General features: G+C 39.8%; 1 non-coding gene across 1 annotated transcript; it reads left to right on the top strand.

The window, feature by feature from the left end:
• Nucleotides 1-14,772: 14,772 nt before the first annotated feature.
• On the top strand, nucleotides 14,773-14,846 carry Trnai-uau (transfer RNA isoleucine (anticodon UAU)). The gene has a single exon. It is a non-coding gene; the product is annotated as a tRNA-Ile (tRNA).
• Nucleotides 14,847-16,028: the final 1,182 nt, after the last annotated feature.

Below are 16,028 nucleotides of genomic sequence, written 5' to 3'. Positions count from 1 at the left end.
TCAAAATAGCTTCTAATTATGTTTTGTATTTCACTCGTGTCTGTTGTGATGTTTCCTTGTTCATTCCGAATTTTAGTAATTTGAGTTTTCTCCCTCTTTCTCTTTGTTAGTGTGGCTAAGGGTTTATCAATTTTATTTATTTTTTCAAAGAACCAACTATTTATTTTATTAATTTTTCCGATTGTTTCTTTTGTTTCGATTTCGTTGATTTCGGCTCTGATTTTAACTATTTCCTGTCTTCTACTACTTTTGGTATTGGTCTGCTCTTCTTTTTCTAGGGCTTTGAGCTGTAGTGTTAACTCGTTTATTTGTTGATTTCTACTTTTTTTTGAATGCACCCCATGAAATAAATCTTCCTCTAAGTACTGCTTTCATAGTGTCCCAGAGATTTTGATATGATGTGTCTTTGTTCTCGTTTACTTCTAAGAATTTTTTTATTTCCCTCCTGATGTCTTCTGTTATCCATTCATCATATAATAGTGTATTATTTAGTCTCCAGGTATTGGAGAAGTTTCTGTTTTTTATTCTGTCATTTATTTCTAATTTCAATCCATTATGATCTGATAGAGTACAAGGTAGTATCTCTATCTTCTTGTATTTGCTAACAGTAGCTTTGTGGCATAAAATATGGTCTATTTTAGAGAAGGATCCATGTGCTGCTGAGAAGAAAGTGTATTCATTCTTTGTTGGATGGTATATTCTATATATGTCCGTTAAGTCTAAATTGCTGATTGTGTTGTTGAGATCTATAGTTTCTTTATTCAATTTTTGTTTGGACGATCTATCCAGTGGTGAGAGAGGTGTGTTAAAATCGCCTAGTATTATTGTGTTGTGGTCTATTTGATTTCTGGAATTGAGAAGGATTTGTTTGACGTACGTGCATGAGCCAATGTTCGGGGCACAGATATTTATGATTGTTATGTCTTGCTGATTTATGCTTCCCTTAAGCAGCATGTAATGTCCTTCTTTATCCCTTCTGACTAGTTTTGGTTTGAAGTCCACATTATCTGAGATGAGGATGGATACTCCAGCTTTTTTGCTGTGTCCGTGTGCATGGTATGTTTTTCCCCATCCTTTCACCTTTAGTCTATGGGTGTCTCTTTCTATGAGATGTGTCTCTTGCAGGCAGCATATTGTTGGATTTTTCTTTTTAATCCAATCTGCCAGTCTGTGTCTTTTGATTGATGAATTCAGGCCATTAACATTCAGGGTTATTATTGTGATATGATTTGTATTCCCAGTCAATTGACTCATATTTGTTTTTGACATGATTTGGTTTCTCCTTTATTTGGCTATTCCTTTAGGCTAGCGCCTCCTGTTGCTGATTTGCATCGTTGTTTTTCATCTCTTCCTCATGGAATATTTTGCTGAGAATGTTCTGTAATGCTGGCTTTCTTTTTGTAAATTCCTTTAGCTTTTGTTTATCATGGAAGGATCTTATTTCATCGTCAAATTTGAAGATAAGTTTTGCTGGGTATAAGATTCTTGGTTGGCATCCATTTTCTTTCAGGGCTTGGTATATGTTGTTCCAGGCCCTTCTAGCTTTTAGGGTCTGGATTGAAAAATCTGCTGATATTCTTATTGGTTTCCCTCTGAATGTAATTTGATTCTTTTCTCTCGCGGCCTTTAAAATTCTGTCTTTATTTTGTATGTTAGGTATTTTCATAATAATGTGCCTTGGTGTGGGTCTGTTGTAATTTTGTATGTTTGGAGTTCTATAAGCCTCTTGTACTTGGTTTTCCATTTCGTTCTTCAGATTTGGGAAATTTTCTGTTATTATTTCATTGAATAGATTGTTCATTCCTTTGGTTTGTTTCTCTAAGCCTTCCTCAATCCCAATAATTCTCAAATTTGGCCTTTTCATGATATCCCATAGTTCTTGGAGATTCTGTTCATGATTTCTTACCATCTTCTCTGTTTGTTCCACTTTGTTTTCAAGGTTAAATATTTTGTCTTCAATGTCTGAGGTTCTGTCTTCCAGGTGTTCTATCCTATTGGTTATGCTTTCTATGGAGTTTTTAACTTGGTTTATTGTTTCCTTCATTTCAAGGATTTCAGTTTGGTTTTTTTTCAGTATCTCTAACTCTTTATTGAAATGATCTCTTGCTTCCCGTATTTGGTCTTTTAACTGTTGATTGGTGCGATCATTTAATGCCTGCATTTGCTCTTTCATCTCCTCCTTCAATGCCTGCATTTGCTCTTTCATCTCCTCATTAGCTTCCCTGATCGTTTTAATTACGTACATTCTGAACTCCCTTTCTGACATTTCTTCTGCTCTGCTGTCATTGGGTTTTATTGATGTAGTATCTAGGTTTGTTTGGGACATTTTCTTCCCTTGTTTTCTCATAATGGTCAGTTGTCAGTGGGACCCTGAGATATTGCAGTTTTCCACTATTGGCTTATAGTGTCCCAGTAGATTTCCAGTGTATCACCTCCCAGCCTTCAGTAGCCTGATGTCTTGGAGGAATCTGATAAAGCAGCTCATTCGAAGAATACTGCCCCTAGCCCCCTACTGGTTCCACGTTTTGGAACTGGCTCTGTGCGGAAATGCTCTCACTGTGGGCCTGCACCGTGCAGCTGGCCGTGTGGGAAGAGCCCACTGCCGGAGTGTGGAAGACTACCTTGGGAAGACTCAAGCTGCCCTGCCCGGCTCTGCTAAGCCACCTCTATCTGGGCCTGCCACCCGGGCTGAGCTTTACCCAGTGGGCAGACTCACCCGTGGCTCCACTTCAGTCCGAGTCTCTCAATGCCTCCCCTTCTTAACTCCTGGGTTCTGGAGCGACCGGGGGTGCAGTCTCCCTCTAGGCCGCCATCTTGGATCGCCCCGTGAAGAGAGCCCGCAGCCGGAGTGGGCAGAGCCGCCTGAAGAGGTCTCCGGCTGCCCTGTCCTTATCCCTGAGGCTGACTGCAGATCGAGGCTCTCCGCTGGTTCTTTGCAGGAGTACACTGCACTGCAGCAGCTCCGGGACTCGGAGCGTGCTCTGTTCAGACAGGCTCTCACTAGTGGGCCAGTTCCGTTCCGAGAACCTGGAGAAGCTGGCTGTGTGGGCGGGGCCCACCGCCGGAGTGCGCAGGACTGCCTGTGGATGACTCTAGCTGCCCTGCCCGGCTCCGATAAGCCACCTCTATCTGGGCCTGCCACCCGGGCCGAGCTTTACCCAGTGGGCAGACTCACCCGTGGCTCCACTTCAGTCCGAGTCTCTCAATGCCTCCCCTTCTTAACTCCTGGGTTGTGGAGCGACCGGAGGTGCAGTCTCCCTCTAGGCCGCCATCTTGGATCGCCCCGTCTCATTCACTCTTAAAAATTAATGAAGCTCTTAAAAGTGCAATAATGTGGGTGAATTGGGAAAACATTCTAAGTGCTAAACCAGAAAAATAAATTATGATTCCACATATCAGGTCCTTACAACAGGCAATTCTATAGAGACAGAAAGTGGAGTTGAGGTTACCAGCAATTGGAGAAGAGGAGGAATGGGACATTCTTGTTTAACAGTATGGGAATTCTGTTGGACAAACTATAACAGTTCTGGAATTGGAAAATATCCATGGTGCACAACATTGTGCAAGTATTTAATGCCATTTAGTTGTATACTTTAAATGTTTAAAAGGATAAGGTTTATTTTATGTACAGTGTCCAATAAAACCTCAATTATGATATACCTGAAACAGCTGAAGAGAAAATTATTTGATATTGATTTGATAGTATGATTGCATTCAGGTACACAAGGCAGCTGCTCCATGTGAGAAATGGCTCTGGTGTGAACAGAGCTGAGCTGAATTACTAAAATATATGAACTCAGCCAGGTGCAGGGCTGGTGGAGCACTCTTGTAATCCCAGTGACTATGGATGCTGAGGCTAGGGGATCACAAGTTTGAGGTCAGCCTTAGCAATGGCCTTCAGCAATTTAGCAGGACAGTTCTCAAAATAAAAAATAAAAAGGACTAAAAAGAATAGAGCATGTAGTTCAATAGGTTGACTGTAAATGGTTCAATCCCTAAAAGATAAATATATATGTTTGTATGTGTGTGTGTGTACACATTTGCTTTTACTTATATATAAATCTATAACATTTTTAAAAAATTCCCCAAAATTCACCATCTAGGAGAAAACTCAGTCATATACAAAACAACTCAACCAGGAAAATGATCCTGAATGACAAAGCATTTGCAGGAGGTCATGGAAGAACAAGGAGATATTGCTTTTCAGAGCTCTCAGAAGACCTTTTTTATAAAATTTGTTCTTTTTAGTTATACATGACATTAGAATGAATTTTGACATATTATACATATATGGAGTATAACTTCCCATTCTTCTGGTTGTACATGAGGTGGAGTTATACTGGTCATGTATTCATTAATTAATATAGGAAAGTAATGTCTGATTCATTTACTGTCTTTACCATTCCCATCCCCTCTCACTTCCTTTCATTCCTCTTTGTCTAATCCAAAGTACTTCCCTTCCCTCCACTTATCGTGTGTCAGCATCCACATATCAGAGAGAATATTCAGCCTTTGGTTTTTTTTGGGACTGGCTTGTTTCACCTAGCATGATAGTCTCCACTTTCATCCATTTACCAGCAAATGACATAATTTCATTCTTCTTTATGGCTGAGTAATATTCCATTGTGTATATCTACCACATTTTCAGGAGACCTCTAAAAATACTATTTCCTATGAAACTTGCACCATGGTTAAGACATTACAGAGCTGGTAGAAAGGTCTGGAGAAAGGGAAGGAGTGACTGCAGCCAAACTGGGATAAAATGAGAGGCACTCTTATAAAACCAGGAAAACAGACAGTATATTGGTGGAATAGTTACATACTAAGAACTCACTGGTGAAAATTCTCAATCAGAAGTCAGAATGTTCATACCTTTAACAGTGGGAGCAGTACACTTGAGGAGCAGGAAAAGAAAGAAACAGAAACAGAAAGACAAAGTCATAATGAAAAATAGAGAAAGACAGAGGGGGCAAAACAAGCCAAAGAACCCAGAATACAACTATCTCCAGCTCAAAACCTAGGATGACCAACTCTAGTACATGAGAAAGAAATATCACAGTACACTGACATCTGAGGATGAACACTGTGGGCTATTGAGAAGGATCTGTTTTGACTTTCTAAAGTGAATGTTATCAGTACCAGAAGATTACATAGTAATGCAAACTCACATATGTGTATCCTATACCGCTATATAGCAAATGATTACTCATTACCTAGGATAACATATACAATAAGTTCTTATTACTTCTTATCACCATTCCTCACTACTGAAATAGATGACTCTTGGTAAAACAGCAGACAGATTTGGGGCATACCTATCACCTGGCGGGGATGAGGCTTCTCCTCCTGTACTGGTCTCCTCATGGTGCCCAAGAGAAGACTGCAGAGCTCTGTATCTGTCACTTACTCTCAGTGCTAAGGTCCCTAGTAACACCAGAGCAGGGTAAAAAAGAGTCGGGAGATGTTCTACTCAATGAACCAGAAATGTTAATTTATGATAAAAACACTCCCTAATTTATGCTGAAATCTAGTATTTAGAAATAACACAATGCAAATAATGCAACATATTTTTCAAAAGAATTTAAGGGGCTCTTTCCACAGGGCAATCCAAGATGGCACACTAGAGGGTGACTCCATCTCCAGTCGCTCCAGAACCCAGAAGTCAAGAAGGGGAGGCATTGAGAGACTCGGACTTAAAGGTGAGTCTTGCCCACTGGTTAAAGCTCAGCCTGGGTGGCAGGCCCAGATAGAGGTGGCTTATCGGAGCAGGGCAGGGCAGCTAGAGTCTTCCACAGGCAGCCCTGCACACTCCAGCGGTGGGCCCCTCCCACACGGCCAGCTTCTCCAACTTCTCGGAGCAGGCCCCCCAGTGAGAGCCTTTCTGATCAGAACAAGCTCCAAGTCCTGGAGCCAGCGCGGCATGTTCCAGTCCACAAGCGGCTTCAGAGACCAGGACAGGGCAGCCAGGGACCCAAGTAGCCCGGTCCCCTGGGGCGGGAGGCGCCTTTCAAGGCTAGCTTCTCGGAGCAGACCACCCAGTGAGAGCCTTTCTACACAGAGCCAGTCACAAGTCCCCGAGCCAAAGGAGAGCTTCGATCCCCAAGCAGCCTCTGGGATAAGGGCAGGGCAATCCGCAAGCAGCCTCTGGGATCAGGGCAGGGCAGCCAGAGACTTCTCCAGGTGGCCCTGCTCCCTCCGGCCGGACGCAGGCTCTTTCCACGGGGCGATCCAAGATGGCGAACTAGAGAGTGAATGCATCTCCAGTCACTCCAGAACCCAGGACTCAAGAAGGGGAGGCATTGAGAGACTTGGACTAAAATAGAGTCATGGGGTGAGTCTACACCACTGGGCGAAGCTCGGCCTGGGCGGGGGGCACAGATAGGGGTGGCTTATCAGAGCAGGGTAGGGCAACTAGAGTCTTCCCCAGGTAGTCTTGCACATGGACAGCTGCACGGTGCAGGCTCCCCAGTGAGAGCCTTTCGGCACAGAGCCAGCTCCAAGCCCTGGAACCAGTAGGGGGCTAGGGGCAGCTTTCTTTGGAAGCACTGCATTATCAAGTTCCTCCAAGACTTCAGGCTACTGAAAGCTGGGAGGTGATACACTGGAAATCTACCGGGACACTATAAGCAAATAGAGGAAATCTGCAATATCTCAGGGTCCCACTGACAGATGATCAATATAAGAAAACAAGGGAAGAAAATGTCCCAAACAAACCTAGATACTACATCAATAAAACCCAATGACAGCACAGCAGAAGAAATGTCAGAAAGGGAGTTCAGAATGTACATAATTAAAACAATCAGGGATGCAAACGAGGAGTTGAAAGAGCAAATGCAGGCATTGAAGGAGGAGATGAAAGAGCAAATGCAGGCAATAAATGATTGCACCAATCACAGTTAAAAGACCAAATATGGGAAGCAAGAGATCATTTCAATAAAGAGTTAGAGATACTTAAAAAAAAAACAAACTGAAATCCTTGAAATGAAGGAAACAATAAACCAAGTTAAAAACTCCATAGAAAGCATAACCAACAGGATAGAACACCTGGAAGACAGAACCTCAGACATTGAAGAAAAACTATTTAATCATGAAAACAAAGTTGGTCAAACAGAGAAGATGGTAAGAAATCATGAATAGAATCTAAAAGAATTATGGGATATCATGAAAAGGCCAAATTTAAGAATTATTGGGATTGAGGAAGGCTTAGAGAAACAAACCAAAGGAATGAACAATCTATTCAATGAAATAATATCAGAAAATTTCCCAAATCTGAAGAATGAAATGGAAAACCAAGTACAAGAGGCTTATAGGACTCCAAATATACAAAATTACAACAGACCCACACCAAGGCACATTATTATGAAAATACCTAACATACAAAATAAAGACAGAATTTTAATGGCCGCGTGAGAAAAGAATCAAATTACATTCAGGGGGAAACCAATAAGAATATCAGCAGACTTTTCAATGCAGACCCTAAAAGCTAGAAGGGCCTGGAACAACATTTACCAAGCCCTGAAAGAAAATGGATGCCAACCAAGAATCTTATACCCAGCAAAACTTACTTTCAGATTTGATGACAAAATAAGATCCTTCCATGATAAACAAAAGCTAAAGGAATTTACAAAAAGAAAGCCAGCATTACAGAACATTCTCAGCAAAATATTCCATGAAGAAGAGATGAAAAACAACGATGCAAATCAGCAACGGGAGGAACTAGCCTAAAGGAATAGCCAAATAAAGGAGAAACCAAATCATGTGAAAAAACAAAAATGAGTCAAATGACTGGGAATACAAATCATATCACAATAATAACCCTGAATGTTAATGGCCTGAATTCATCAATCAAAAGACATAGACTGGCAGATTGGATTAAAAAGAAAGATCCAAAAATATGCTGCCTGCAAGAGACTAATCTCATAGAAAGAGATACCCATAGACTAAAGGTGAAAGGATGGGGAAAAACATACCATGCACATGGACACAGCAAAAAAGCTGGAGTATCCATTCTCATTTCAGATAATGTGGACTTCAAGCCAAAACTAGTCAGAAGGGATAAAGAAGGACATTACAGGCTGCTTAAGGGAAGCATAAATCAGCAAGATATAACAATCATAAATGTCTATGCCCCGAACATTGGCTCATCCACTTGTACGTCAAACAAATCCTTCTCAATTACAGAAATCAAATAGACCAAAATAAAATAATACTAGGCGATTTTAACACACCTCTCTCACCACTGGATAGATCCCCCAAACAAAAATTGAATAAAGAAACCATAGATCTCAATAACACAATCAACAATTTAGACTTAACAGACATATATAGAATATACCATCCAACAAAGAACAAATACACTTTCTTCTCAGCAGCACATGGATCCTTCTCTAAAATGGACCATATTTTATGCCACAAAGCTACTGTTAGCAAATACAAGAAGATAGAGATACTACCTTGTACTCTATCAGATCATAATGAATTGAAATTAGAAATAAATGACAGAATAAAAACAGAAACTTCTCCAATACCTGGAGATTAAATAATACACTATTATATGATGAATGGATAACAGAAGACATCAGGAAGGAAATAAAAAAATTCTTAGAAGTAAATGAGAACAAAGACACATCTTATCAAAATCTCTGGGACACTATGAAAGCAGTACTTAGAGGAAGATTTATTTCATGGGGCGCATCCAACAAAGGAAGTAGAAATCAACAAATAAATGACTTAACACTACAGCTCAAAGCCCTAGAAAAAGAAGAGCAGACCAATACCAAAAGTAGTAGGAGACAGGAAATAGTTAAAATCAGAGCTGAAATCAACAAAATTGAAACAAAAGAAACAATCAGAAAAATTAACAAATAAATAGTGGGTTCTTTGAAAAAATAAACAAAATTGATAAACCCTTAGCCACACTAACAAAGAGAAAGAGGGAGAAAACTCAAATTGCTAAAATTCGGAATGAACAAGGAAATATCACAACAGACACGACTGAAATACAAAACATAATTAGAAGCTATTTTGAAAATCTATACTCCAACAAAACAGAAAACCTCGAAGACATCAACAAGTTTCTAGAGACATATGAATTACCTAAAGTGAACTAGGAGGACATACACAACTTAAATAAATCTATTTCAAGCAATGAAATAGAAGAGGTCTTCAAAAGCCTACCAACAAAGAAATGTCTGGGACCAGATAGGTTCTCAGTCGAGTTGTACAAAACTTTTAAAGAAGAGCTCATTCCAATACTCCTCAAAGTATTCCATGAAATAGAAGAGGAGGGAACCCTCCCAAACTCGTTCTATGAAGCCAATATCACCCTGATACCTAAACCAGACAGAAATACGTAAGGAAAGAGAATTTCCGACCAATATCCTTAATGAAGATTGATGCAAAAATTCTCAACAAAATTTTAGCAAATCGCATACAAAAATATATTAAAAAGATAGTGCTCCATGATCAAGTGGGTTTTATCCCAGGGATGCAAGGTTGGTTCAACATCCGGAAATCAATAAATGTCATTCACTATATCAACAGACTTAAAGTTAAGAATCACATGATTATTTCAATAAATGCAGAAAAAGCATTTGATAAAATACAGCATCCCTTCATGCTCAAAACACTAGAAAAATTGGGGTAGTGGGAACATTCCTTAACATTATAAAGGCCATCTACACTAAGCCCATGGCCAATATCATTCTAAATGGTGAAAAACTGAAAGCGTTCCCCCTAAAAACTGGAACAAGGCAGGGATGCCCTCTTTCACCACTTCTATTCAACATCGTCCTTGAGACTCTAGCCAGAGCAATCAGACAAACCAAAGAAATTAAAGGGATACGAATAGGAAAAGAAGAACTCAAACTATCCCTGTTCGCTGATGACATGATTATATATTTAGAGGAACCAGGAAATTCCACCAGAAAACTTTTACATCTCATAAGTGAATTCAGTAAAGTAGCGGGATATAAGATCAATGCATATAAATCTAAGGCATTTTTATACATAAGCAATGAATCTTCAGAAAGAGAAATTAGGAAAACTACCCCATTCACAATAGCATCAAAAAAAAAATAAAATACTTGGGAATCAATCTCACAAAAGAGGTGAAAGACCTCTACAATGAGAACTACAGAACACTAAAGAAAGAAATTAAAGAAAACCTTAGAAGATGGAAAGATCTCCCATGTTCTTGGATAGGAAGAATTAATATTGTCAAAATGGCCATACTACCTAAAGTGCTATACAGATTCAATGCAATTCCAATTTAAATCCCAATGATGTACCTTGCAGAAATAGAGTAAGCAATTATGAAATTCATCTGGAAGAATAAAAAACCCAGAATAGCTAAAGCAATCCTCAGTAGAAAGAGCAAAGCAGGGGGTATCGCAATACCAGATCTTCAACTCTACTACAAAGCAATAGTAACAAAAACGGCATAGTATTGGTGCCAAAATAGACAGTTAGATCAATGGTGCAGAATAGAGGACATGGACACAAACCCAAATAAATACAGTTTTGTCATACTAGACAAAGGGTCCAAAAATATGCAATGGAGAAAAGATAGCCTCTTCAACCAATGGTGCTGGGAAAACTGGAAAACCATATGCAACAGAATGAAATTAAAACCCTATCTCTCACCCTACACAAAACTCAACTCAAAATGGATCAAGGACCTCAGAATCAGACCAGAGACCCTGCATCTTATAGAAGAAAAAGTAGGTCCAAATCTTCAACTTGTTGGCTTAGGATCAGACTTCCTTAACAGGACTCCCATAGCACAAGAAATAAAAGCAAGAATCAACAACTGGGATAGATTCAAACTAAAAAGCTTTCTCTCAGCAAAGGAAACTATCAGTAATGTGAAGAGAGAGCCTACAGATTGGGAGAATATCTTTGCCACTCATACTTCAGATAGAGCACTAATTTCCACAATCTATAAAGAACTCAAAAACTCTACACCAAGAATACAAATAACTCAATCAACAAATGGGCTAAGGAAATGAACAGACACTTCACAGAAGAAGATCTACAAGCAATCAACAGATATATGAAAAAATGTTCAACATCTCTAGTAATAAGAGAAATGCAAATCAAAACTACCCTATGATTTCATCTCACCCCAATTAGAATGGCGATTATCAAGAACACAAGCAACAATAGGTGTTGGCGAGGATGTGGGGAAAAAGGAACACTCATACATTGCTGGTGGGGCTGCAAATTAGTGCAGCCACTCTGGAAAGCAGTATGGAGATTCCTCAGAAAGCTTGGAATGGAAACACCATTTGACCCAGCTATCCCACTCCTTGGCCTCTACCCAAAGGACTTAAAATCAGCATACTACAGAGATACAGCCATATCAATGTTCATAGCTGCTCAATTCACCATAGCAAGATTGTGGAACCAACCTAGATGTCCTTCAATTGATGAATGGATAAAGAAACTGTGGCATATTTATACAATGGAATATTACTCCGCAATGAAGAATGATAAAATTATGGCATTTGCAGGCAAATGGATGAAATTGGAGAATATCATGCTAAGTGAGATAAGCCAATCTCAAAAAACTAAAGGACGAATGATCTCGCTGATAAGCAGATGAGGACATATAATGGGGGGTGGGAGGGGTTAGCATTAGGTTTAGGGTTAGGTTTAGGGTTAGGGATAAGGAGTGTGGTAAGAATGAAGGAAAGAAGGACTGTATAGAGGGAAAAGAGGGGTGGGAGGGGTGGGAGGGGTGGGGGGGAAGGGAAAAAAATAATGAATCAAACATCATTGCCCTATGTAAACGTATGATTACACAAATGGTATGCCTTGACTCCATGTACAAATAGAGAAACAACATGTATCCCATTTGTATACAATAATAATAAAAAATTTAAAAAAAAGACAATATCACATGTGCACACACATAGATACGCAAACACATAGAGTGGAGTATTATCCAGCCATACAGAAGAAAATATGTCATTCATAGGAAAGTAGATGGACTGGAGATCATAGTGTTAAGCAAAATAAGTAGACACATGAACAAAACTATTATAAAATCTAGGGGTGAAAAAAAGACATTCAAGTAGCACGAAGACTTATTACAGAACACAAAGGAGAATGGGGATGGAAAATCGTGGGGGTGAATATGATTAAAGTATGGTATTTGCATGTACAAATATGCCACAATTAAAGCCACTTCTCAACATAATTAAAATGCAGTGATGATTCTTTCAAACAAGAATGCACTTCTATGAATCATCCTAAGACTTCACAGACTATAGAGTACCAAAACCCACAACGACAGGAGTAAACTCTGGGTAATTCAAGGATCACACTGCATATCACCCTTGACATACTTAGAACTGGAAGTACAGTCCCAGCTCCCACACTTTAAGAACCCCTGGGTGAATAAGGTACTCTGGTGTTGCAGCCGAACTACAGAGCTATTTAGCTTACCAGCATATTGATGTAACTCCTGAGAACACTGGAGTCCAAGGTATTAGTCAATGTTCCAACACTATAATAAACACCTGATGTAGTGAACCAATAGAGAGAAAATTGGGGTTCTGGCTCACAGTGTTGGAATTCATGACTGATCAGATCTATTGTTTTTAGACCTCTGGTGGCAGACAACTCATCATAGAAAAAGGCTATGGCTAAGCAAAACTACTTGTATCAAAGTCAGAAAAAAAGGCAGAGAGGCAGGGAATGGGGTATTAGAATTCCCACTAAGAGGACACCTTCAAAAACCTAAAGACTTCCCACTGGCCCCGATCTCTCATGGGTTACATCAGATGCCAAGAGCACCACCTGGGGAACCACAGCGTAACCTCATGGGGTTTTGAAGGACATTCCAGATCCCAACTCTAAAATATCCAAAATATAATTCTACCCCATAGTGTACAATTATAGCATATTACTTTGGGTTAATGCTGTTGCAGTGTTTACAAAAACACTCTTCTTACCAATGTTTGGGGTGTGAAAGGAAGTAAAATGAGTAGATTTATTGTGAATATGTGGACTTTATGCCAAACCCATTTGCTTGCTAGTTTTTGATCTCTTTTATGCTGTCCCTTTTTCATATGAGCTTCCATTTCTATATCTTTATCTGACAGCATCTACTTTAACATGTAATGAGCATTTCCATTTGTTTTTATTGGAATAATGTGAGCATTGTAGAAATAAATGCATCTGCCATTAAAAATTCAGGGAAAGAATGTCTTTTAAAAGTCTTTCAAGAATTAAAATTGTTGTAGTCTCCACCTTTTTTCCTAAACTAGATATGGTACACACACATTACACAGTGGATGCTGAAATCAAGTTTATGATATATCCAGAAACTCACATTTCTGCAATCAGACCTCACCCGCTAATCCAAACTGTCAAACATGTTTCTTTTCTAAATTATTCAGCTTTCTACTGCTGTGATAAAGTACCTGGGAACAACTTAGGAAAGGCACATCTCCAGTCACTCACATCCAAGTGGGCCCAACCTCCTAAAGTCTCCACCACCTCCCCAAAGAGCCACCAACTGGGAACCAAGAACCCAATACATGAATCTTTTGGGGACATTCCACATGCAATCTATAATATTTTCCTAAAAGGAAATGCCACATATAAGATGTAGCTCACACATGAGTTCTTCAAAATTTCAAGTCAATTTCATATCTTAAAATCTGGCCTTGATTTAGAAAACTGCTTGTCCCCAGGTTCCTAAGTCAACCACACACTTTGTAAAACATCAAGCAATGCATCTAAATAAAGTTGGTAAAATTGAACCAATAGGTTTAAATTGTTTAAATCTTGGCACTTTTTCTTCCAAGATTGTTTCTTTGTAAAAGATAATTGCCCCCAGGAGCAGTGGCACTCAACTTTAATCTCAGCTGCTTGGGAGGCTAAGACAGAAGAATTACAAGTTCAAAGGCAGCCTCAGCAATGCAGTGTGGTCCTAAGCATCATAGTGAGAATCTGTGTCAAAACAAAAATAAATAAGTAGAAAGGACTTAGGATGTGGCTCAGTGGTTAAGAACTCCGATATTCAATCTCTTCCTCCAAAAAAAGTTACTTGTCAATGGGTACCTAAATAAAGTAATCAGTTTAAGTACTTTACAGCATAGTGAGGGGACTATAGTTCTATTAAAATAACCTATCATACATTTTATAAAATAGACCAGCCCCCACACTCAGCAGAGACCCCACAATGCAGCAAGTAGCAGCTGTGTGCCTCTCTTTCATCAACTCTGATGTCCAGATACTACTGGAGATGTATATCACCAAAAGAGCAGGACTAAAAGTGGGGAAGGAAAATGTTAAGAATGTGTCCTCTTTAAACCAATGACCCCAGACGACTACCTGGATTCTCTGGGCAAAATGTTGAAGTAACTGGGTAGCAAGAGTGATACCATGCAAAAATCTTCTGGAACACAAAAGGCTGGCTCTTCCTGCCAATTTCCTGCATCCCAGGACTTGACACAGTCTCAGGGGAAATTCCCAAGGAAGTGCTGTTGGTCCCAGACAAAAGATAAGCATGGTCCCTTTCTGGCCACCCATCCTGCTGAATTTCCTATGAAAGCAGAAAATGTGTGCAGAAGTTGACCTCCAGATGCTCTGATAGTTCCCCTAAGGGGGGACCCAGAAGATCTACTTCAGAATTAAAAATGCACCTCACTAACAATTCTGGAAGATGAAATGGATGATTCAGAATGTGATGATGAGTATAGGAAGTGTGACTCAAGAAGTGACATATCTACAGGCTCAAACAAGAAACTTCTGGGAGCTGGGGAGATAGCTCAGTCGGTAGAGTGCTTGCCTTATAAGCACAAGGCCCTGGGTTTGATCCCCAGCACCCCCCTACCCAAAAAAAAAAAAAAAAAAAAAAAAAACAAGAAACTTCTGGAAAAAACATCCTATAAGTCCATCTAAGCAGAAACTTGGTACAGAACAAAGATGGCATTATCCCTGTGTATATTTGTGGATTCTGGCTTGCTGAGACATCTCTCAAAGAAACCTCTGGAACAGAAAATGCACTGAGAGATCTCACATAGAAACATGTGCAGAGGCACCATACAGTGACTTCCCACCAGTTACCAGGTAGCAGTACAATGAACTCTCAGGGAGACCTTACACAGTAATTCCCACAAGACCCCATATTGTCCCACAGACCCAGAGAACCTCCCAAAGGGATTTTGTACATTTTCCACAGTTCTTCCATAGAGAACTCACCCAGAGACAATACACAAAGAGCTCCCTCCATGACAGAGAGATGTGACCGAGACCATTCACAGAGAACTCCTACAGTGCCTCCAAGACTTACAAAGGCCTCAGTCTTCCACAGGGATCTCCTCCTACATACACAACCCACAAAGACAGTACATAAAGATATCTCACCACAACAGGGACCTCACAGAGAATTCTTTCAGAGAATCCTTAAACCTAGCTTCACAGAGACCTCACACAGATTTCAACACACTCCCCACACAAGGACTTCATAGAATTCCCAAAAACCCTCATACATAAAGACTTTGCACAGAGACTTCCCACAGATATAGCACACCCATTCCTCTTTCCTAGTGGATCTGAAACTACTTAGTCAATTGGAAGCATACGAGTGACACCACCAACCTTGTCTTGCTCCCAGAACCAATAGACACTGTCAACATGGTCTTCCAAATGGTGGTCTCTGCTTGGGAAAGGTCCTTGGGAACTTCTGTTCTGTTGCAATGTCACTGCCTCTGAACAAAAGAGATGTAGATTCCAAATACAGACCAGCAAAATTTCTTCCTCTACAGGTTTACCCAACTCTTATCTCTGACCCACTGTTTAGAGAATCACAAGTTTTAAATGTGAATAACTGCTGCCAACCTTCAGTGACAGAAATCAACTTATTTGTCCAACTTTAGTCATTGACAAATTAAATGTACCAATGTTACATTTTCTTTCACTGGAAAAAAGAACTGATTTCAAGGTAGTTGTCCACTTTGGAACCACAATAAAGACCTGTAGAAAATGGACCCTAGGAATGAAATAAACCAGCA

The sequence above is a fragment of the Sciurus carolinensis genome, chromosome 15, assembly GCF_902686445.1.
Source record: "Sciurus carolinensis chromosome 15, mSciCar1.2, whole genome shotgun sequence".
Classification (NCBI taxonomy): Eukaryota; Metazoa; Chordata; class Mammalia; order Rodentia; family Sciuridae; genus Sciurus; species Sciurus carolinensis.
The sequence above is the reverse complement of the archived record's forward strand: the minus strand, read 5'-3'. Positions and strand labels throughout refer to the sequence as shown.